Source organism: Neovison vison, chromosome 4 (genome assembly GCF_020171115.1).
Source record: "Neovison vison isolate M4711 chromosome 4, ASM_NN_V1, whole genome shotgun sequence".
Taxonomy (NCBI): domain Eukaryota; kingdom Metazoa; phylum Chordata; class Mammalia; order Carnivora; family Mustelidae; genus Neogale; species Neogale vison.
The window spans coordinates 152595146-152620145 of NC_058094.1; the positions used below are offsets into that span (position 1 = coordinate 152595146).

Genomic DNA, 25000 nt, shown 5'->3' on the forward strand with positions numbered 1-25000 from the left:
ATACTTTACTAGATGGAAAATTCAAAAGGGGATTATTGGTTATAAAGATAAAAGGACTGTTAATTATCTTTATCCATAAGAAAACTTCCAAAGTACAGTAAATATGAAAAATATATATAATTCACTTCTAATTATACACTGCTATATTAATATTTTTTAAAATTAGTTTTTAACATTTTACATTAATATTACAGTTGTTGCAAACTTACGCTAGTGAAAAGGAGAATTTAATCACTGATATAGATAATCCTAGTTCTTAGGACCTATTACTTAACCTAACAACAGGCCTAATTGTAATGTATTCAAATGAGTCTTACACTGTAATCAACACAACAGAGAGCCATTCAATCTTTTATGGTATTCTTAAGGTTATAACTAGTACATAGAACAAAGCACTGGGAAAATATCTAGGAAGTTAAATCTTCCCCTGCTTGGACAGTTACTACTAGAGTTAGATTAAAGGATTTTATATCTAAACCTGCCTTGAATTTGATCAATTTACAGAGAAAACTGATAAATTTACCTCTCTATCTACCTAGTTTATCAAGCTCTTTAAACTTTAGGAAAAATAGTAACATTTAAAAAATCGTAGCATTAAACACTATCATGAATTATTTAAAGGATAAATCCCTCTTTTTGCCTGGACCTCACAGAAGTTTGGGTAAAGAACAGGTTCATTCCCTGCTTTGTCAGTCAACTTAGAATGTTTGGAAACTTCATTAATCATTTCTTGGAGGGTACTTATAGGACACAACTGTCTCAATTACAAATAGGGTCATATGAAAGTTAATGAGTCCTTTAAATAACTCATCAGTTCCTTGTTCCATTTATTTTTGCTAAGATGTTAGGGCAGAGATCACTTTTCTGTGACATTGGGAAATGAAAGATAATTGTCATCTGCAAGTTTCACACTATTTTTGATTTGTTATTAAGTGTTAAATTTTATTTTAGGTCTCTGTAGTCCAGAATTCCAATCATAGAAAATAGTTTTAGGTTTGTGACTTCAAAGGTGGAGAAGAGAGATCAATTTCATAATTACAATGTATAAGAATGAAAATGAACAAATAGGGATGCCTGGGTGGCTCAGGGGGTTAAAGCCTCTGCTGTTAGCTCAGGTCATGATCCCAGGGTCCTGGGATTGAGCCTGCATCAGGCTCTCTGCTCAGCAGGGAGCCTGCTTCCTCCTCTTTCTCTGCCTGCTTCTGATCTCTGTCAAATAAATAAATAAAATCTTTTTTAAAAAAATGAACAAATACAAATCTGTTAAAAATATTAAACTTTTTTTTCAGTCTGAAACTAGAAAACAACATGCCTCTCTATAATTTCCATGAAATGTGGCAATAGTGGTGGTTAGTTAAGAAAGGTGAGGTTATACGGCAGTTAACAACAACAACAACAACAACAACAACAACAATATATATATATACACACACACACACACACACACACAGAAATATATCTGAGGCCCAACAAATGGAAGTTCATTTCTCATTCCCACAAGTACCCCCATGACATGCCAAGACCATTATCCTTTGGGCAGCAACCCCAGTGATCCAGGCTGCTTCAGTCATGTGACTATTATCTCAACACAAGTCTTTGTTGTTGCCAAGTTAGGGAAAGAAAGAGATTAGAAAATCAAAGCCGAAGTATTCTAGTTTGAAAGATACATGTGTCACTTCTATTCACCTTTCACTGATGAAGACTAGTTCTAAGCTCCATCTAACTTCTGGAGCAAGGACATGTAGAAGAATAATGGAACATGTGGGGAATATTGTTTACAGACTGTCTCTGTCAGCCAACACCATTTGTTCCCACTAATCTAGAAAGAAATAACACTCAACTGCTTTCCAAGCTAGGTAACTCACAGGCCCAGTCTGGTCTCCAGTTCAGGCTCACGCAGACCTCGGGTTGATAGCTGAGCGTTTCTGTATCAGGTTTTTGACTGAAACTTAAAACTAAAAAGACAAGTTAAGGGAGCATCTAGGAACCTGGAACATACCCTGCTCTTTTCTACCTTGTACATTTATACTCTTCCATTCCATTTTTCATTCTCTGTCTATAACAGGGTTACACAGAAGGTGTTTGAATTTCTGAGCAAACCTATACTCTTAACCTGTTCTTTGTCTTGAGTGATTTTGCCAAATAATTGAGTGACACATTCTGTTTTTTGCTTTGAGGCTATTTAATCAGTTGGACATTTATTACCAGACATATATCGATAAAGACTTTTCCATTCATCATTATTAAGATCATGAAGTAATTGTTTTACCAGCAGTGAAAGGCTCTGTATTAGTCTCACGACCTCTTCTACTTCTGCTTACAAAGAAGCCAATTCTAGTCCGAGTCCATTTATTTCTTATTGTGCCTTGGCAAATAGAGTTAATAGCAAATCATACACACTATTAACACCCTGCTTTCAAACCAGAGTCACAACTTCGTTACGTTAGCTGCTACTCACATTATTCCAATAATTTGCTATTACATGAAAGGAATTCCATCTTTCAAAAGACTCTATCAGTTCTCCCTCTGCTCTCCCATCACTGAATCACTGGGCCAATAATTAGTTTTTTTTTTTAAACATCGTCTCACTCTTGGTACCTTCTTCTACAATAACCAATATCAGCTAGTTAAGTCAGGCACAACACATAGGATAGATTAGATAGAAACAAACAATGCCTACATCTCAGTGTTCAATAAAGCAAAGACTTACTTCCGATTTATTCTGAATCCAATACATATTTAAGCAGTTCTTTGGGTACTGCTCTCCTCGAAGGAAGTGAGTAACACACACTGTTTTGGGGTCACAATACAAGGACTACAAGGTACTCAGCAAACGAAGAGAGAAACTGAAGAATGGTGCCCGAGATAGTCACAGTGTCCGCCCAGAAATGAGCTGCATGACATGTCTTCTTACATGTTATTCTCCAAAAGAGTTTTGTGGTTCGAAGTATAAGTTCAAAGAATAAGATTACACATAAATGTAGGGGGAAAAATGGACTGTTGGTGAAATTTTGTACTCTGACACAAAGAGAAAACTACCCTAACCCCATTGTGGAGAAATAACACTGTATTTACCTATTTTAAAATAGAAATTTCTGGGGGTGCCTGGGTGGCTCAGTGGGTTAAGCGTCTGACTCCTGGTTTTGGCTCAGGTCATGATCTCATGGTTGTGAAATAGAACATCTGGTTGCACCTCCATGGTGCTCCATGCTGCTGGGTGTAGAACTTGGGATTCCCTCTCCCTCTCCTTCTGCCCCTCCCCCTGCTCATGTACTCACTCTCTCAAATAAATAAGTAAATAAAAATTAAAAAAATAATAATAATATAGAAGTTTCTTTTTTTAAAGATTTAAAAAAATTATTTATTTGAAAGACAGAGATGACAAGTAGTTAGAGAGGCAGGCAGAGAGAGAGAGGAGGAAGCAGGCTCCCCACTGAGCAGAGAGCCCGATGTGGGGCTCGATCCGAGGACCCTGGAATCAATGACCTGAGCCGAAAGCAGAGGCTTTAACCCACTGAGCCACCCAGGCACCCCAATAATATAGAAGTTTCTGTAGCTTATACCATCTCATCTCAAATGGAAAAAGAAGAAAAAGCAGTGTATTAAGAGAGTAGGTTCTCCCCCCACCCCCGACAATCCTTATTTATTAGCTTTTGTGATTTGGGGCTTAGAGAGTTTAAATGAGATAATTTGTATGAAATGCCAGATGTACTTCATACAACTATATTTGATGGTTATTAGCTTTATTGGGATACACGCTCTATTTGTGATTTTTCCACTTCCATACAAATAACAAATATATACAAAATATAGATATTTAATCTACAAGTTTCTGCCAATACTAAAAAATCATAGTAGTAGAACTTGCCAGAGATATCATAATTCTTTTGCTGCTAGAAAAAAATAAAGGCAAGTTTTTGCTTCAAAATTTCAAACTTAACCAGCTTTCCTAGAATTAATTTTAAGTGGTCTGAAAATTAGAACACATGATGTGACACTATTCTAAATAAAGTAATAAACTGGAGGAAGAAGATGGTCATGAAGAGGTAAAAGGGTTAGGAGGAGGACAGAGTAAATTTAATGACTGAAAATATTTAATTTTGCCTTGGCTAAAGCCTAACTGCTATTAATTGAAAGACACACTTGCCTCCACCATTTTATTTTAATACCTGCAATACTTTTCTGCTTGAGCTCCTTTCATTGGAAACTGTTGACCAAATGATACAGATACAAAGAATTCTGCTCTAATCAGAGAAAATGAGTTTTGACTTTGAATCTGATCTGTAGTCTGGCTCTTTTATAGCTGTCTTGACTTCTAAAGAAACAGATCTCTTTAAAAACAGAACCTGCTAGAATGTAGACACGTCTGACATATTAAAACTCTGTTTGTTTGATCTTACTAAACAATCTGAATGTATGTCAACAGAAAAAAAAGCTCACATCTGCCATAAGAGGCATGTTTACAATCATTTTAATGATACCATTAGATGTTGCTCTTCAGGGCTCGCTATTCCCGGCTGTTATATAAAAACCATGTGAGATAAGTTTACCACCTGTGCACTATGGAAATAACCTCATTAAATGAATCATGGTAAACACAGATAAAAGATAGAACTGAATTTGTTTCCTATGTTAAAATATGACCTTAAAAACAAAGGATTTTCTTGTGGTACAGTTTACTTTTACTCTACACCAGGATGGAAAAAAAAACCCAAAAAACAAAAACCCACCACCACCACCTCCAACAAGAAACAATGAACAGACTTTTCCTGATCTCAAAACATTTGAATTTCAATGTCTCTGGAAAAGCCTCTTAGCTGACAGGTGGGTTCTTAGCTCAAGTAAGAAACCTGAGCTTAAAAAGCTTTTCCAAAACATTTACCTAGTTCTTAAGCTGTCTTGGATTTAGATGTTTTCAGGGAAGTTGGTAGTTAAGTAACCATAACCTTACTGCTTCTATACTTCTCTTTAAAAAGGGGTGGAAATTGTTGTGTGCCTTTGGAAGACTAAAAGAATTAAAATATAATTCCTCCCGAATCTGCTAGTTTTCAAGCACATTTTCTTTCATGTTTGTTTTTTTTTTAAAGATTTTATTTATTTATTTGACAGAGAGAGATCACAAGCAGACGGAGAGGCAGGCAGAGAGGGAGATAGAGGGAAGCAGGCTCCCCGCTGAGCAGAGAGCCCGACGCGGGACTCGATCCCAGGACCCCGAGACCACGACCCGAGCCGAAGGCAGCGGCTTAACCCACTGAGCCACCCAGGCGCCCCTTCTTTCATGTTTTTAGGCCAAAGGCTGTTTGAATGTACTGTTGATTATGCTTAAAATTACCATGGAAAGGATTCTAGATAATTTCTTTGGTTTAATTTTCAGTATCTTAATTGTATACATCTTCCTGTATTTCCAGGTGACCAAACCATAGAATTCTTAGCAATTCTTTATACAACCTCATAGAACAAGAGGAAATATGAAGTAAAACTGAATCGTCTTTCACCTCTTCTCTAGGGGCTGAACTATTATAATTCCTGTGAATGGAGGTACGAACAAGAGAAACATACATAAGTTTCTGGTAGCTAGCAGGTCATTAGAGGGATATGGTATCTGAGGAACGTTTAGCTTCTGATGGGAGGCCTGGGACTTTCCCTCAGATGCCATTGTATTATCTGCAGAAAACTTCCCAATCTCTTCTCTTCTCCCAAGGTTTATATAGAGACAAAGCCTATAAAAGTGTAAAAGTTAACTGGAATATTTCCTTACTGTTAGGGTCATAGTAGCAATCGCAGGTACCAAAATCAAAATCACTCTATAATTACAAAGGAACAAATTACAAGGAACACTTTAAAAAAAGGAGATCTTGTATGGAGAAAGAAGTAAGACTTGGGGTCCCGATTCTATGTTTCCCATTGTGGGGAACAGACAGATTGGTGGTGAAGTTCTTTGCAAAGAAAACTACTTTCTGTCTGTCAGATACCAAATCGAGTGAAGAAATAACAGACCGCAGAAGTTTTCTTGATTAGATAAAATAGGATCAAAGCTTATTTTGGCTTTTACTTTTCAGTTATGTTGGAAGTGTGCTCCACTCTGGTAGAAAATTGCTGAAGTGAATCTAATCGCTCTGTGTCTCTCCCCACGTGCCAGTGTGATGTGCTCTCTGATTTCTCTATCCACTGTTTACAGAAGGAAGGCCTATTTTGCTAGTCTGAAGTATGTAATGATGCACCCTGAGAGTACATTTGGCTTTCCTGTCTATGCAGCTTTTATGGTTTCATTTCCCCCTTTTGATTTTCAAGTATGTAATTGTGTAACTCAACGGTGCACACCTGGCCTCTGAGTAGTCTAGCCCAGGCTGGTAAGAAAACAATTCACAAATCTCCAAAGTCTTGGCAACATTAATATGTCAGATTTAATAAAACCGTACAGAGATCCTAAACATACCTGCTGAATACAGATTGGAGATACCCTCCCTGTGCATAATGTAAGATCCATTGTTTAGCTAAATCGCTCTACTTAGAAACTTTAAAGTGGTCACCATGGTAGAGAAAAAAGATTGTGCGTGCTTGAATGAAATTGTATTCCACCTATTCTCCTGTTGCCATGTGCCAACAACAGTATTTTTAAAAATATTAATAAACTTGTTTGGGATCAGGATGAAGGAATGTTTAAACAGAATTGATATAATTGTAGGCACATAAAACCTTTTAAACCAAAAGAGAGAGATGGAAAGAGAAAGAAAGAGAGGATATACTTAAAATACATTCAAGGACACTCAATAATTGATATAACTGGACACTGCCCATGAAAGGTGAGATGAAAGAGACACAGGTGATTTCCTAACCCTTTTGTTCATGCTATTCTCTATGCTGGCATATTAAACTCAGGTTATCATGATTATTTTGTATCAAACTAACAGCCATAAATATTATCTGCATAAAGTAAAATATAAATAAATATAACACTTAAATAGATTATAGTGTTTGGAAGACACTTTGCATTTATAAGGCGAGTGCAGCCACTGATTGTCTTGAAGGAACACTGAGATGTGTACAGCTCCTTCCAGTCCCAATGGCACTTTGGTAGGAACGCTCCTGCACATTTGACAAAACACCATTTTTTTTATTGATACTTTTCATATATCAGGCTAACTGAAGAAAGCTGGTGGTATTCAATAATTACTATTACTGTACCAGTGGGGAACCAATTGCTGGGTCAATTTCAGGGATGTTTAGAGTATTAACTCCTTTACTTTGAGAATAAAAAATGGTCCTTCTGATCACAAATACAGCTTGTAAGAATGCTTTCCAGCTTTCTGTTGTTTTCTCCCTTTTCTCCCTGAGGTGCTACTTGACTCAGCACCCTTGGCAGTTAAGATAACAGTTAGGTAGATAGACATTCTAATGTAGAGGTATTGCATCATCTAAGGTTTCTAAGTCATCAGTCAGTGCCAATATTTATCTTAAACAGAGCCACAAAAGTCGGTTGACTCCGGAGCCTCTAAAGGTGGTATTACATGGAAGAGGATTAAGAAGAGCCAGAAACCTGCTTTTAGATACTCCTGACTTTTAGACACTCTCATGAAGGTCTGGTGAAACTTTTTCTCAAACTGTTGTTTGAACCACTTTGGGATGTAGGCAATGTACTAGCAGGGACTGAACTGCTGGTAGGATGAGTAGGTAAGACTAAGAGCGTTGACATTTGTTTAGTTACCTTGGAAGCCAGACACTCTGTGGCTGGCAGTCTGGCCTGAGAGTTCACAATTTGGAGCGTGACAGGGTTAAGAAAGCCAACTTCTGTTTGCCTACTTGATGCTAGTATAAGTGCCAGCATGCATGAGCATCAGTCTAACAGGGAGATACATTAAGGAGGTGCCTTAGACTTTTCCCAATAATTTTGTCAAGGGGACAAATGCTCTAGTAGAAACCCAAGTTTCTATGTCTACACTATCGTAGTTTCAAGATTATGTTGAAATAATTAATTCTGAGCATAGCTACAGAAGCATGGAATTGATTAAAAGCAAAGAGGTTAGATCTAAAATGTGAGGGAAATATGCCACTAATAAAATAATATATCTGGCTTGGAAACATCTGTGGAAATCTCTGGGCCTCCAAACTATTGTCAAGGGGAAGAAGGATGCTAACACAGTTCCTCCAGGAGGAACAGCTTCCCCAACGTTCAGTTCAGATGTGGATGGAACGGAAAACAGAAAAAATATTTCCTTTCTCAGTAACAGATCTAAAGATTTTGGAACAGCAATGACGACAGAGTGATTGGCTAATCAGGAAGCTTATTTCACTGCCAGGATAGGGTTTCCTGCCTTTACGGTCCAATAGGGTGAGATATATGATATCAACAGCAACTGATGTGTGTTTCCAATTGTTCACATTTAATAATTTTTTTAAAGGAATCTTTATTTCCAACATAAGGCTCGAACTCACAACCCCAAGGTCAAGACTCCCAAGCTCTGCTGACTGAGCCAGCTTGGCAACCCCCGATTGTTCACATTTAAAATGAAAAATGAAGTTATCATAGTTCTTCTCCACAGCTGTCTATGGCATGTGTTAAAGGCAAATGCCTTCTGCGTTAACTCAAGTCTCCAGATCGTGAGTAGTCAGGTCTAACTTGTCAGAGTAATGCATATCATTTAGGTATTATAGAAAAAGAACAATATGTGATAAATAGATGAAACTTTGGGGTGGTTTCCTTTGTGAGGGAGGTGAGTATCTTCCACATAAAATGGGTATGGACGTTCAATGGCCATTGGTGGAGTTATGATACCATTAGTTTGCGTCTCACCTTCCATCCCCAACTTCCTCCCCCTTGTCAACTCCCAAAAGATTCTCTTTCTTCTAGTCTTTCTCAAAGCTAGAAATAGTCATGTGGCCCATGTCTGACTAAAGCAACCTAAATTTAATTTTATTGGGATCTTGTTTGAAAGACAATTTGCTGAAAATAAATAGGTGTAAGAAAACAACTGGCTGGTATCTTCTTGCCCTTTGTTTCTGTCTTGCGAGTGTGATTCCTTGAGCTACAGAAACCCATCTGTAGCCAAGACATACAATCATTAGGACAAATGATCAACATACTGAGACTCAGAGAACAGTTTTGTTTGTGGTATTATTAACTTGCTGGATGATCCATGAAACATGAAATCTACCTGTAGTCATCTTTTGAAATAAACAACTGACCTTATATTGTGTAGAAATGTTGATATATTTTTTTAATTCCTCATAGTTTTTTGTTGTTGTTATTCCTTATGGTTAAAAACATATTTTTTTTCAATTTATTTATTTTCAGAAAAACAGTATTCATTATTTTTTCACCACACCCAGTGCTCCATGCAAGCCGTGCCCTCTATAATACCCACCACCTGGTACCCCAACCTCCCACCCCCCCAAACTTCAAACCCCTCAGATTGTTTTTCAGAGTCCATAGTCTCTCATGGTTCACCTCCCCTTCCAATTTACCCAAATTCCCTTCTCCTCTCTAATGCCCCTTGTCCTCCATGCTATTTGTTATGCTCCACAAATAAGTGAAACCATATGATAATTGACTCTCTCTGCTTGACTTATTTCACTCAGCATAATCTCTTCCAGTCCCATCCATGTTGCTACAAAAGTTGGGTATTCATCCTTTCTGATGGAGGCATAATACTCCATAGTGTATATGGACCACATCTTCCTTATCCATTCATCCGTTGAAGGGCATCTTGGTTCTTTCCATAGTTTGGCGACCATGGTCATTGCTGCTATAAACATTGGGGTACAGATGGCCCTTCTTTTCACGACATCTGTGTCTTTGGGGTAAATACCCAGGAGTGCAATTGCAGGGTCATAGGGAAGCTCTATTTTTAATTTCTTGAGGAATCTCCACACTGTTCTCCAAAGAGGCTGCACCAACTTGCATTCCCACCAACAGTGTAAGAGGGTTCCCCTTTCTCCACATCCTCTCCAACACATGTTGTTTCCTGTTTTGTTAATTTTAGCCATTCTAAACTTGTGTAAGGTGATATCTCAATGTGGTTTTAATTTGAATCTCCCTGAGGGCTAATGATGATGAGCATTTTTTCATGTGTCTGATAGCCATTTGTGTCTTGATTGGAGAAGTGTCTGTTCATATCTTCTGCCCATTGTTAAAATGTCTATACTGCCTAGAGCTATCTATACTTTTAATGCCATTCCGATCAAAATTCCACCGGCATTCTTCAAAGAGCTGGAGCAAATAATCCTAAAATTTGTATGGAATCAGAAGAGACCCTGAATTGCTAAGGAAATGTTGAAAAACAAAAATAAAGCTGGCGGCATCACGTTACCTGATTTCAAGCTTTATTACAAAGCTGTGATCACCAAGACAGCATGGTACTGGCATAAAAACAGACACATAGACCAGTGGAACAGAGTAGAGAGCCCAGATATGGACCCTCAACGCTATGGTCAATTAATCTTCGACAAAACAGGAAAAAATATACAGTGGAAAAAAGACAGTCTCTCTTCAATAAATGGTGCTGGGAAAACTGGACAGTTATATGTAGAAGAATGAAACTCGACCATTCTCTTACACCATACACAAAGATAAACTCAAAATGGATAAAAGACCTCAACGTGAGACAGGAATCCATCAGAATCCTAGAGGAGAACATAGGCAGTAATCTCTTTGATATCAGCCACAGCAACTTCTTTCAAGATATGTTTCCAAAGGCAAAGGAAACAAAAGCGAAAATAAACTTTTGGGACTTCATCAAAATCAAAAGCTTCTGCACAGCAAAGGAAACAGTCAAAAAAACAAAGAGGCAACCCACGGAATGGGAGAAGATATTTGCAAATGACAGTACAGACAAAAGGTTGATATCCAGGATCTATAATGAACTCCTCAAACTCAACACACATGATACAGGCAAACACTTCAAAAAATGGTTAAAAACATTTTTAACTGATTTAAGTACCGAGAGATTAACTCAGTGTTACCCATATATACACCATACAATTTGGGAAATCAGAAGTTTCTAGACTGTCACGTTAAGAAAGATTTTTATATGGAACCAACAGATCACAGCACTCTGTGCATTTATTTGCTAATCTTTAATGAATAGTTCAGGTAAAAATGGTATGTTATTTCTGTGGTATAATTCATAGGATCCCAGTTTTCTATAGAATTCATGACTTCATGAATATGTTACATCAACATTAATTTGTCTTTTGCATCTGTTCTAACAAAGGGCTCAGAATCAGTATGAAAGCTGACAGGTGACTGAAACAATAAATCAAAATTTATAAACTAAAACCTATACTTTTAATATATAGAAAAGCAACATTCACATTTAATAAAAGAAGGCATATGTGATCAGAGTTTGGAAATAGCACAAATAGAATTTTTATTGGCAATAATTAGCAGACAAAACATAAATAGATTTCTCAATGAAAACAAATGAAAGCTATATAAAATGTAACAAGTATCTTTCAAAATGTCTTTTGATGATAAAATAAATGTAAAAATCTATAGAGGCTCAAAAATAATAAAAGTGGAACCCGAGGACCTAGATGCACTTAAACACCAATTTTTAACCTTAGCAATGATGCACCAAATCCAGGGGATTTTAAGTGTCCATTTTGATTGCTGTTTAGGGTACACAAGATACCAGAAGAAGCCTTGGGTATGCCTTAAAGTAAAGTAAATGGGGGGAGATTGTTCTAGAAACCTAGGTTCCTGAGAGATGGCCCCTGAAATAAACCCGCAGCAAAAGGGACAGTAAATAAACTTCCGTATGTCCCTGGTGTTGGGTGACAGGCAAAAATGTTCTTTTAAGGATTCATAACCATACTCTGGTCTTCATGTAGATCTTCTCCTCAACTTTACACAATTTTTTGGTGGGAAGAACCCCCAAGCAACTGACCAAGGTAAATGAAAACCCTACACTAAAGAATCTTAACTTCAATTCAGAACTCAGAGATGCAGATAAAAGCCAAGGGGAGAAACGTACCACAAGTGAAACTAGCACAGGATAGTTGCAGAGATAACATATATTTGATGTTTAAGACAGAAATTTAAACAACCATTTTTTATAAATTTCAGGGAAAAAAATTTAAGTGTGAAAATTTGAATGAGGCTCAAGAGACTTTATAATGTCTGTGGAGATTAAAAAAAAAAGAATCTAATCAAAGTTTTAGAAGTGAAGAAAGTAAAAGTGAAAAATTCAGTGCATCTGGATGGAAGGAAGAACTGGGAAGTAAAACTAAAGAAAATATTGACGAAGCTAAAGTTAAAATACCAACCACTACTATGAGACATAGAAGGATGAACTGAAGAAGGCTGATATATGTCTAATTGAAATTCCAGAGTAAAAAGAAAAAAAATAAAAGGCAATATCTGAAAAGAAAGATTAATATAATCATGAATTTTTAGACATAACTATGAAGTTACAAATATAAATCTATAAATGAAAGACATCTAACTTTATTCTGGAAGAGTAAGAAATTACAAACAGGGTTAATAAAAAAAATTATGAAAAAGTTATAGCAGGGGCGCCTGGGTGGCTCAGTGGGTTAAAGCCTCTGCCTTTGGCTCAGGTCATGATCTCAGGGTCCTGGGATTGAGCCCCACATCGGGCTCTCTGCTTAGCAGGGAGCCTGCTTCCTCCCTCTCTCTCTGCCTGCCTCTCTGCCTGCTTGTGATCTCTCTTTCTGTCAGATGAATAAATAAAATATTTAAAAAAAGTTATAGCAATATAAGGTATAGTAGTTCGAGATTAGTAATTATAATCATATAAAATAGTAATAGAACCTCAAGGACAAAAAAAAATTAGAAGTGGCAAGAGAGAAAAGATATACCCTTTGCAAAGGAATAGTAATAGATTGGCATCTCAACAGCAACAATGGAAGTTGGAGGCACTGTAATAATATTTTCAATATTGAAGGAAAATCACTGTTTAACTTAAAATTCTATGCCTAGAACTTCAAGAAGCAGGTGAAAAAAAAATTGTATTCAAGAGAAAATGTGAAGAAATTAACCTACCAACTAACTCTCATTAAGCAAACTTCCAAAGGCTAAAGTATATATAGCTGGAAAGCAAGCCTGGTTGAAGGTCTGACATGTAAGAAGAAATCATAAAAAAATAATAAAGGTTTTATTTCTCTCTTTTCTATCTGTATATTCTTTATTTTATTTTCTTTCCTTAGAGAGGTATCTGGGACCCATGCTTTAATCCTCTGTTTCCTTATCAAGGCATTATTTACTTCATCAGGTATGAAATAAGGTCAAAATTCTTAGCAGGGTACAAGTACTTAATAAATAAGAGGCATGTGTTAATTTCTTGATCATGCCTTCATTGATGATTTTGATGATGCCTTTATATTATTGTCTGACATAAGGCAATAAAAGGTGTAGGATTTCATGTTCTGTGTCCACTTAGTTTTATAAATGACATTCTTTTGCATTGAAACTTCTAGCACTTTTCTGAAATTACTCTGTAGTTTTGCCAGAGTACTCTCCATGAATTTCTTTCCTTTTAATTGCATACGTACCATGGGCACAACGTGCCTCTGACACACAACGTGGCGTTGTGGAGAGGAGTCAGACAAAACTCTCTAGGTGATTAACTTTGAGAAAGTCCTTATGGAGTTTCGTTTCCTTATACGTAAATCTACATATTGGAATGATAGGCTGGCTCTGGTAGAGTGGCACTTAGCCCATGAGTTTTTGTGATAATTAAGTGAGATAAATCATGCAAAGCTTATGAAACTGGGTATGACATACGGTAAACAAAACGATTGTTTCCTCTTTGCATTTTTGCATGCCAGGCACTGTGCTAGCTGACTCATGTCTTATTCAATTTACTTTTTCAAGTGACTTGGTCAGTTATTTGAAAAGTAAAAATGAGCAAACTAACAAAACAACCAAACATTTGACTTCAAATTCATTTTCAATTCCTGTCTCTCAACTTCCAAACAAGTTTAATCCAGCTACTTCCTCACTTTCCTATCTATCCGGTCTTTTAAGGCTTTCATCCCATCCCTCCTTGTTGAAAGTAATAATAGCTACCATTTCTTATGTGCCTGCCATATCCCAGAACCTATAGCAAGAACTTTATGCTGTTTCATTTGACATAAATAAATCTGGTACCTTTTTCTCACTTTTCTTCCTGATTAGTATCACTGTGGCCTATGACATTTCTGACTACTCACTTCTTGGAAAAGCGTTTTCTCTTGTTTTCAGAGGTACCACACATTTCACATACATCACCTCCCTTCTCAGTTTCTTACTTTAAAATCACAGTTGCGTGACAGTCCAATGAACTGTTTTACTTCTGCATCCCTCTAAATTCTGTCGTCCTAGGCCTGCCACACTACACAAATCCCGATGGCACCTTTCATATCAGAACATTTAGCGTTACTTCCTTGGCATTTTTACAACTGTGCAAATGTTTTTGTTTTTATTAAGGATTCATTTACTTATTTTCAGAGAGAGAGAGGAGGGAAAGAGAGGGAGAGAGAATCTCAAGCAGACTTTCTGCTGAGCCTGGAGCCTGACACCCAATAGACATCACGACCCTGAGATTGCCATCTGAGAAGAGACTGAGAGGCAGACACTTAATCAGCTGCACCACCCAAGCACCCCAGGTCCAGATATTTTTAAGTCAAAACTTAAGGGGTTAGTAATTTTGGCATTCTTAACATTCATCTTGGCATTTACTTGAAATTCATGGTCAGAAAATTGTTCTCCTCCTTGGAACTCATTTAATTACCCATGGATAGAAAACAATTTATTGTTTAAGTTCTTCTTTAATTAAAAAAAAAAATCCATCTTTGTGTGCGCTTGATTTAATTGTTTCCAAATGAGATGAAGGTAAATGTGTTTTCTGAATTAGTGACATTCTTGGACCAAATAAGTTAGGCGAGAAAAATTATAAAATGGAATACAATTGGTGAAAAGAGGTATCTTTGAAGCAAATTAATTTAGAGAGAAACTACTATAATTATGTAAGAATTTTATTTCTTGGGGCACCTGAGAGGCTCAGTGGGTTAAATCCTCTGCCTTTGGCTCAGGTCATGATCCCAGGTCCCTGGGATGGAGCCCTACATCAGGGTCTCTGCTCAGTGGGGAGCCTGCTTCCCCATCCCCCTGCCTACCTCTACCTACTTGCGGTCTCTGTCTGTCAAATAAATAAATAAATAAATATTTTTTTAAAAAAAAAATTTTTTTTTTTATTTCTCAGAGAATCATGCACTTGGTCCCAAGTTTCTTTGGTGTAAAATACAAGAGTTTTAGTATCATTAAAGAAATATGAATATAATACTTTTCTCTCAAAAATTTTTCATTTTTTTAATGTTTGGAAAGAATAATACAGATTGCATTAGGAGTAGCATTAATTATATAATAAATTCATTTTAAAGACAATTTTCCCACTGGAAAAGCCAAAATAAATGAGTAAATATTTCTTTAGGCTTTTTACAAGAATCAAGAACAACATAACTAATGTTATCCCTTTTGTATTATATGATCAACTGTTTGCTATTTAAAGGAAAACACAAATTCACATGAATCATTATATTTTTATATCCTAATATATATGCATATTATACATTATATATGTGTGTATATATATATATACATATAACTATACACACTGTATTTTTTCTTTATAAGCAGTTGTTGTGGTTGTTCATCAGACGGCATTTTTCTTTTATAATTTTCAAGATAAAAGGCATTCTTTTAATGTCAACCAGTGCCTATATGGTAATGTATTATACTGTTAAGCAAGCAACCTGGATTTAATTCCCAGCCCAGATTGCATACTCCCCAGGCTACTTTGTTCAACACCTGTAAAGAAGAAAATAACTAATGCTACATGAAAGCACCAATTTTAGTTTTAAGGAGGGGTGCTAGTTTCCAATAAAGGAATAAAGTGTTATTTTGCTTTGTTTTCTGCTGGAAATGCAGTAGTTGTGGCTTTCAGCAGGAGATATAAAGCTACCCTACAAAGGGTTCCCTTCCCAGTGTATCCACCGCTCTGTGCACTAGCACATGTTTTTCTCATAAAGGGAAGAAAAATGCAGGTATTAGAGTTTCTAATTATATGTTTCTACAAACTGAATTAACACGGAAGTGGCAAATTGCTTGGGGGAGCATTTAACCTCATGCCTTTAAAGCATTCAAAAGTATTTGTTTCTTCACACTTGGTCTCTTAAAAGCCATTTGACTATTTTCCCAGGATATCCGCACCTAAAAAAATAGCTTTATATTGACACAGTGGCAACTATTAGATGGAATTTCTCCTAGCTTTTCTTGAAGGGGGTATAACTTTTCATGGGTCCCAGATTTTAAGATTGAAGAGAAGGTTATGGATTTGCAGTAAGTCAGTGTGTGAAAAAATGTTTGTATGCTTGTGCATTTATGTGTCTGTGTTTAAGTGTGTGTTAAGAAGAAAAAGCTAACCGTATCTCAGAAACATCAACGGAGGTGTAGAGATAGCCTTTTTCCCTATGCAATACTTGATCTCTAGAGGAATAGGGGAAAAATGGTAGGGCTTACTTGGTTTTGTTTTTTTTTTTAAATAATATTATAGGGTGATTGTGGTTATGGACTTTTAACAATTAAACATACTTAAGGGATAAAGTAGAAAGCACAGTTACTGGAGCATAAACTTGAGTGGGATGTAATCAGACATCTTATCGTCAGAAATAATTTGTCTTACAGGATACTAGAATGTTAGTTCTCCCTTGCTCCCTAATTACTATGAGTCATTGACTCTGTGTTCTGTTATTTCCATTATGGTGTTTCCAAAGTACAGCTAAACTGGTCTTTTATATTAAACCCATTTTAAAAAAAAGACTCCTAACAACAGTGCTTCTTAATATTAATGTGTATATATGATGATACATTCTTGATTCCACTGTTATAACAAAACAGGTGGAAAAAGTGAATGAGCTCAAATTTATTAAACTTTTTATATTTTAAAAGATACGTAAAAATGCCATTGAAAAATCCTAAGTTTTTTCCTGTAGATATTGAGCAATTTTCTGATTTTTTTTTCTCTTAATGCAAACAAGAAAGTGCTGGATTAAGAAAGACAGTGTTTTAGATTCAGGTTTGTTTTCTTTCTTTCAACAAAAGGTCATGGATCACCTATAATTGAGATCTTGATGGATCCAGTAAAATCTGTGAAATTGAATCCTAGCGATATAATAGATTCTATAAAATAGGCACCTTGTATCTCTCTCCCTATTTCTCCATTCTCTTGTAGTTCTTCCCTAATTCAAATATGTGCTTATTTTTAAAATGCATGATTTCTATAAAGTTCAGCAACATTTCTCACTTTCTTTCTTAAGAAACCCACTGTGACTTTTCTTAAACTTTGAACTCTTAGATGGTATTTATGATCATTCAAAACGTATGCCTCGATAAGGCTACAAAGCAAAGTAATGGCTTGAGAAGCCTATTGATGAAAGGCTGGTGGGGAGGCAGTGTGAACCACATACATGGATCATGCAAGAGGCGACGGGAGGTCACAGGTTTTCAAGGAGTAAGGATCAAGCAGGGTCAGATTGGTTACAGCCAATTGCACAACCACATTCTTCTCCATTCATCCCCAGCTGAATCCCTAATTATGACCTACACAATCAATGCCAAAGCACTAAAGAATACGACTGTATTGTTCCATGGTGAGCGCTTAGGAGAAAAGCTGGAATTTGATACTTAGTCACAGTTTGCAAACAATGTGGTTGAACCACCTGAGGGGTCACATTTTTACATTCTGAGGCAATTTATTAGTAATGGTACCTGTCAGTCAGAAATCCCCCCAAAGCTCTTTCATTACTAGACATGACTTTGATATAGAAATGGTTCAGAGTAAGAGGCAAATAAAACAAGAGCTAGATCATTTACGAAGAAAGATCAGCATATTCCATTTATCCTTTCCTGATGAGCAATCTTTGTAGTTGTGCTCTAAGTGGTGTAAAGATTAGACCGGATGAGTTATTTTAAAAGCAAGTCTTTTTATTTGTCTATGAAGGATTTTTGAAGTTCCTAAACTGTTTCCATGACTTCTTCCATTTTAACTCAAAGTATAAGCAGAAGCAAATGGTTATATGGTTGAGATACCTTATGCAATGACGCTCTCTTAGGCCATAGTGCTCCACAGAAATGGTTCAAAGTTTAAGGAAACTTGTTTAAATTTAAAAAGTGTCCCACACACATAAAGATGTCAAGCAGCCTTCTCCCAACACACACACACACACATGCAATGCCCTTACATTTTCAGTACACAAAGCACACTTCCATTTCTGATTGTTGAGTCCTTTTTTTTAAAGACAAATATAAAGAATTAATAAAAAATTGCTTTTCTAACCTCCAAAGGAAACACCACCTTTTACAAACATGAAATATTTTAATAATTCTCATTTAATTTTCTATACATGCTCCTGAAATCGTTACTCTTTTTAAAAAGGATTTATTTATTTGAGAGAGAGTACAGGAGGGAAGAGAGAGAAGGAGAAAGAGAATCTTAAGCAGATTCCTTGCTGAGCATGGAGCCCCACATGGGGTTCAATCTCATGACCCTGAGATCATGACCTGAGCAGAAATCAAAAGTTGGATCCTTAACCAACTGAGCCACCCAGGTGCTCCTGAAATCATTACTCTTATATTTCTTTCTCACTGCTACTGACTTCCATTTAGGAACTTAATTTTTATACCTGCCACCATATATATAGAATGTTGCCATTGCCACATCTTCTCTAAGTGAAAACTTTAAGAATGAAATTCTTCTCTAAAGATTTTATGTGGGCCATTAAAAAAAAAAAGAACCAAGGATTTAAGAAACCAGAAACATAGTAGAAAAAAAGATTTGAAAGCAGCCTAGATTTTATTCCATCTATTCCATTGTTTTATATTAGTTAAAATTAAACATACAAAATCACTTGATGGGTAGGACACTGTAATGCAGTAAAAATAACTAGCATTTAAAAATCATTGTTACATGCTAATAAATATGATCCATGCTTTACAGGTAATATCTTAATTCTCAAAAGAGTCCTACTAAGTAGGTATTATTATTCCAATTATAGCAGATGGGGACAATTAGGCTTAAGGTCACACACACCTCTTCATTATAAACTCTTGATAAATTTATCAAATGATATTTTATTGAGCCTTATAATCATATATATGGCTTAGCCCCTTCATTATTAGCCCATATATATTTTTTTAAATGGGTTAATAATCAAGTGTTCATCATTCTTTGAAATTTGAAAGATATGCACATGTATAAGAATATCTGTACATTTATCTCTTGACTCCAATCCTGAGCTCCTTTAACCACTTCTATCACCCATACACACTGATGTTTTAAGATAAAATAATTCATTCTGCAAATACCAGTGTAATAATTGGTCCAAGCAAGAATCATTAAAACCTTCTAAGTTATTGGCTAAAATATTATTGTGGAATAGGATCTTTATATAGTCCCAAAATAACACCCACAGATAGCTTGATAAGTATGTGCAATAAAAGGTAACTTTATAATGGAAAAATCCCATTAACCAAGTTACTAGTTATCAGTCAACCAGAGTACCAAGTGAAATCCTGGAAATCATTTTAACCACATGATTAAACTTAACATTCCCACCAAAAAAGGGCCATTGCTGTTATATAAGTTTCATAAAATAGCAAATACACAATATCACCTACAGTATTCCTGTCAAAACTGTTCAACCTGATTTTAATCATGACTAAATGTTCAGACAAATCTTTTGGATGGAACATTCTAGAACATAAGTAGCTTGCATACTTAAAAGAAAAAAAAGGTCAATATCACACACACCAAAAAAAGGGTGAAACGGGGGGTCTACTCTTCCACATTAAAGGAAACTAGAGGGACATGTAAAATAATTATAATACAGGATACTTAACCAAATCTTGGATCAAAATAATCAAACCAATAAAGAACTATAAAGAATACTCTTGAAGCACTTGGGGAAATTTGAATAAGGACTTATGTTAGAGAAGATTACTATTAAAGTATAATTTTCAAGAAGTTAAAAATGTGACACAAATATAAAATAAATATATATGTCAAAGAATTTATCTAGGTTATCAGTTAGTGAGGAATCAGTAAGCTCTTAAAGTTAAACCACAGATTATATGACGAACTAAGTCATTAATAGGCAAATTAATGAAAGATTATTAATATTACATTGCTGGGTTAGATATAAGATGATGGCAATACAATATAGGTGTCATGGTTATCTTTTTCAATAGACAGAAATCATATGCATCTGTACAGACAAAAATCTCTAAGTTAACCACTTCTATTTTATGAGGCACAGAAGGTATAAAATAGTTGATAGAAAATTTACCATGTCGTACTACTGAGTGTACCAAAGGAAACTCAGTAATCTCTTTGTCCTGTTAACGAGTTTCAGATCTTATTTTTGACATTGTAAAATCAAAATCAAAGTTCTTGGGTGTGATAAAAAATTGCTATTTAAGTAGGAAAATATCCTACCTTTGAGAATATCCATGCTGATATATTTTGGGATTGTGTTTCATAATGTCTACAATTACTTAAAAACCATTCAGAGAAAATATTGCTTGGCAATGGCAGAAAGCTAATGTGGCAAAACGGTTGATACCCAATAAATCTAGTTGATATGCTATATAGGTGCTAATTCTGATTATTTTCAAACTTCTCTGTAGGTTGGAATTTTAAAAAATAAATGTTTGTAGACATGAAGAATGACATTTTTGGCTTGTTTTGGCATTTTTCTTATTTAAACTTTAAGATGAGATCAGTTTGCTTGTGTGCATGTCCTGGTTTTCTAGTCATTGAACACAGTATAATTTTGAGCATAGGCTCTCAAGTTCTCAAGTGAGAGGGTTTTGTTTTTGTTTTTTTTTTTTTGGCAGGTTTTAAACATCAAAATTGCTTGTAAATCAAAATTACAAGCTGGTTATCATTAGACAATATAAATATATACTATGCTTACTTTTCTCACCTCTATGACAGGGATGTAGCATCCAAATTACCTAGCACATTTTTAATACTCAATAAATGCTATCTAATTTAATTTCATATTCTATACTTTACACCTTATGTCTTTAGTCATTATAGCAGTGGTCTCCATTTGGTTAATTAAACTCCTAGGATTTCTTTAAAACATAATGTGGTCCTAATTCCACAAGACCTCAAAAGTACATCCATGTAATCTATACTTGTTTACATTGATTTATGAAAATCTTTTATATCTTTTGTAACTGGCAAGATATTTGTGAACTCTTTTTGTTGGTGGTTACCCTTTGTCAATCAGCATTTCTAAAAGGAAGTTATAGTCACATGCATTTTCTCTGTAATGTGAAGATTTGAAGTTGAAAAAAAAAATCCGTCAAACATGGAACTTTGGGTTTAAAATAAGACAGGAGCTATCTCAATTAGACTAATAACCTTCTGTTAGATACCAGATTGGAAAAATTATAGAAACTCGAGATTCAGAAAAATGCAATGTTCTCAAGTTTTTATTTTTTTCCCCTTTTCTTTGAAAATGGACAGGTATGATTTAAAACAGTATCTGGAAAGATGGCTTCAGAGTAAAGACAAACATTTCACAGAGGAACATGAAGCAGAGTCTGTTCATCTATTTTTAATCCACATGGAGCCACAGCTCTAATATAACATACTAATTAGAAGAACGATTCTGTTCCAAGGAGAAATAAAATTCAGTTCCTGGCTTTTTCATTAAGGATCCCATGGTACCTGCAATTTTTAAGGCACAATCCTTTGAAAAACCCTAATTTGCTTGATTACTGTAACTGGCTAAAGTACTTTCAAATTTAGGCTCTGTACTAAATTTCTTTTAAATTTAGGTGTTTTATAAATAGATATTTAATTCTGGCTCAGACAAACTCCACTCCCACCATGAATAAAAAGTGTTTTACTTACTTTGTGACTTAGTAGTTCTCTGCTTTTTTGCAGATAAATAGTTCAAACATATTTTAGATACTCTGCACTCATTGCAAGACTCACTACAAACTATAAATTTATTATAAATATAGATAGCTAAAATGCTGTTTGGTCAAGAATTCATAAGGTAATGTAAACCTTTTGGAATTTTATATTGATGAATATTACTGGATAAAATGTTTACTTACATGACAGAAGACAGGAATATTCCCTTGAAAGTTCCTAAAAAAATAAAGAGATACGGATGGGTTACAAATTTATTTCCTTCCATCAAAAATTCCATGACGAGTTTATGTTTTCATTACAAAATTTTTTTTATTTCAACTATAAATTTACTATCATAATAATTTCTGTTCAAAAATTTTAATTGTATAGTAATTTGACTTAATACCCTGGAAAACATTTTTATTGCTTACATTTGAACAATTTCAATTATAATAACAAGTTACCAATTTAAAAAATAGCACAGTTTTTCAATTTTTCATTCTATATTGGTATTAATAATCACTTATTCCCATGCATCAACTTAGATGTGAGTAATACTACTTACTTCAAATTAGTTTATAGGTACCAACATTGTAGTAGTTATTGAAATTTTGACTTATAACTCTACTTTTTATTTTTCTGATTTAAAAGATAAATGCATAAAATAATTATATATCTATTATTGGGGATATATAAATTTATAGTCTATGACATCAACATAAAAGGAAGAAGCAGAACCATACAGAAGCAGAGTTTTGTAAGCTAATTTGGTATCAGTGAAAATTATACTGTTCTAACTTAGGATATTAATTGTAATCTCTATGGTATTCAAACCCAGTCAGTCTAAATCCCAGCCTGTGCTCTTACCCATGTTATGCTACCTGTCATTGTAAAAAAGGATTTGAATGATTCACTCATTCATTGAGAAAAGTTGTGTATTGTCCATCTAATGAAAACTATTTTAACAAATTCTAGTATTACACTGCTGAATAAAATATTAAACATGTTTTCCAGTAGGTTATAGTAATCATTGTAGAATTTCAGTTCATTATAATATAATACACACATTTGTAAAAAATGCATGTATTATATTATAATACTTTCCAGTAAGTCCAGCATGAAAGGAGCCATACCTGGTTTCAGTGCAATAAGAATTCTATGGAAAGACTCAAGGGGATTGAACTTGGAGATTAATTTGTCACTATGCAGACTCTGACATGTCCTCAACCACACTTCCTATCCCTCTTCCTCCACAGCCACCTTGACTTCTTTGCTGTTCCTTGAAAACTCCAAGCACATTTCTGCTTGAAGCCTTTGTATTTGCTATTATTTCAGCATAAATACATTCCCTGAACATGACCTTAAGTCTTCCTACCTCATGGAGGTCACTTTGCCAAAAAGTGGTTCTTTAGTCACATTGTAAAAAAATAAAAAATTTAAAAATAAATAAATAAATTACATTCCCCCCCAGAGATTTCCTACTTCAATTTCTTTCTTAAACCTTTACTTCCTGTCATAGCAGTTTAAATATCTGCATACCCATCTATCTTCCCAACCATCCATCCATCATCCATTTATGTTCATACATAGTAATTTTTGATTGATCTGGTCAATGGACCACAACCAATATTATATAATTTTTATTATATGTAAGAAATGAGTAAATAAACCTAACAGTGCACTAATTATATAGTTATAAGATTAAGACAGATTTAAATATTCAATCAGCTATTCTACCTTTTTGTAAAGCACATTTTTATTCATATGTATTTTTAACAATTCAAAAGAAGAAATTTTTCACAACACTACTGTTCTCCTCTCCAAATGTAACTCATGAAATCAGTTACAAATTGAATTCTGAAAAACAATCTGAGGGGTTTGAAGTGGTGGGGGGGGTGGGAGGTTGGGGTACCAGGTGGTGGGTATGATAGAGGGCACGGCTTGCATGGAGCACTGGGTGTGGTGAAAAAATAATGAATAATGTTTTTCTGAAAATAAATAAATTGAAAAAAAAAAAAAAAAAGCTCCTAACGAGCTCCAACACTACTTCCCTCCTTGACTGTTAGTAGAGAGAAGTTTAACACATTATACTCATTGTATTAGCTTTTGATATTTAAGCCTTATAGAACTAATCAACCATTTCAGATAAATCCCTCTGAATACTTCTAAGTACTTTAAAATAATTAAAAGGATATTCTGACATACATATGACCTAAACAACATAATTAACTAAGTAACATACTTTCCAAGCAAGGAGATATTTTTTTATAAGAACTACGGAACTCCTATATAATGCTAAAGGAATAGATAATAAATTTTTCTAGACAAACATGATTGTTTAATACTAAAGATAGCTAAAATTTCATAGAATAGAAAAATGGACATACCATTTGTCCTTAAAGATATAAACGTGATCAGTTTAGGTAAGTGTTTTCAAACTAGGTAGATTATAATTATTCAGTCAGATTGATGTAAAAAAAAATAAGGCATTCCAACCTTTCCCATGTAAACAAGTAATCTGTATTTGTTGTATTTGATAATTTATTAAACAAATAGGGTTCATGAGATGGATATATGAGAAACGGATTGGCTGAGAGTGCCAGATGTTGGAAAATGGTGCAGGTTCAAGACAGAGTCATTTGTCTCAGAGACTTTCATATTTCCTTCCATACCTACACATACACAGAAGAGGGTGGGGGTGTGTGTGTACAGGCATGTGAGTGTGTTTTACTGTGTTTGAGTCAACATTTAGTTTTGACAAAGAAACAAACAATTAAGTTGTATAGTATTTTCAAGATCTTTATGCTATGTAAGCTTTATAAGCCTTAAATATTTCAAATATGATTCACTATCATTATCCCAGAGTCAAATGAAATAATAGAATTTAACATTAATAGCACAATGCACAACTATTTGGAGACATAATTTCTCTTAACAATCTAGCTGCCCTAAATATTTTACACACAGGGCAGCCCTAATTAGAGGACATTTTGGGAAAATGGATGTTTTTTAATGATTTCAAGTTTGTATGAGGAGGAAAAATAAGTGTATTTAAACTTGCCTTTTCTGCC

At 34.9% G+C, this 25000-nt stretch overlaps 1 protein-coding gene across 1 annotated transcript in view; it reads right to left on the reverse strand.

Moving 5' to 3' along the window:
- Window positions 1-22166, reverse strand: part of SEMA3A (semaphorin 3A) — a 407533-nt gene extending 385367 nt beyond the window's left edge. The window contains exon 1 of the mRNA XM_044245926.1: window positions 22133-22166. The gene's annotated coding sequence lies outside the window, so the exon portion shown is untranslated. The remainder of the gene's footprint in view (window positions 1-22132) is intronic.
- Window positions 22167-25000: the final 2834 nt, after the last annotated feature.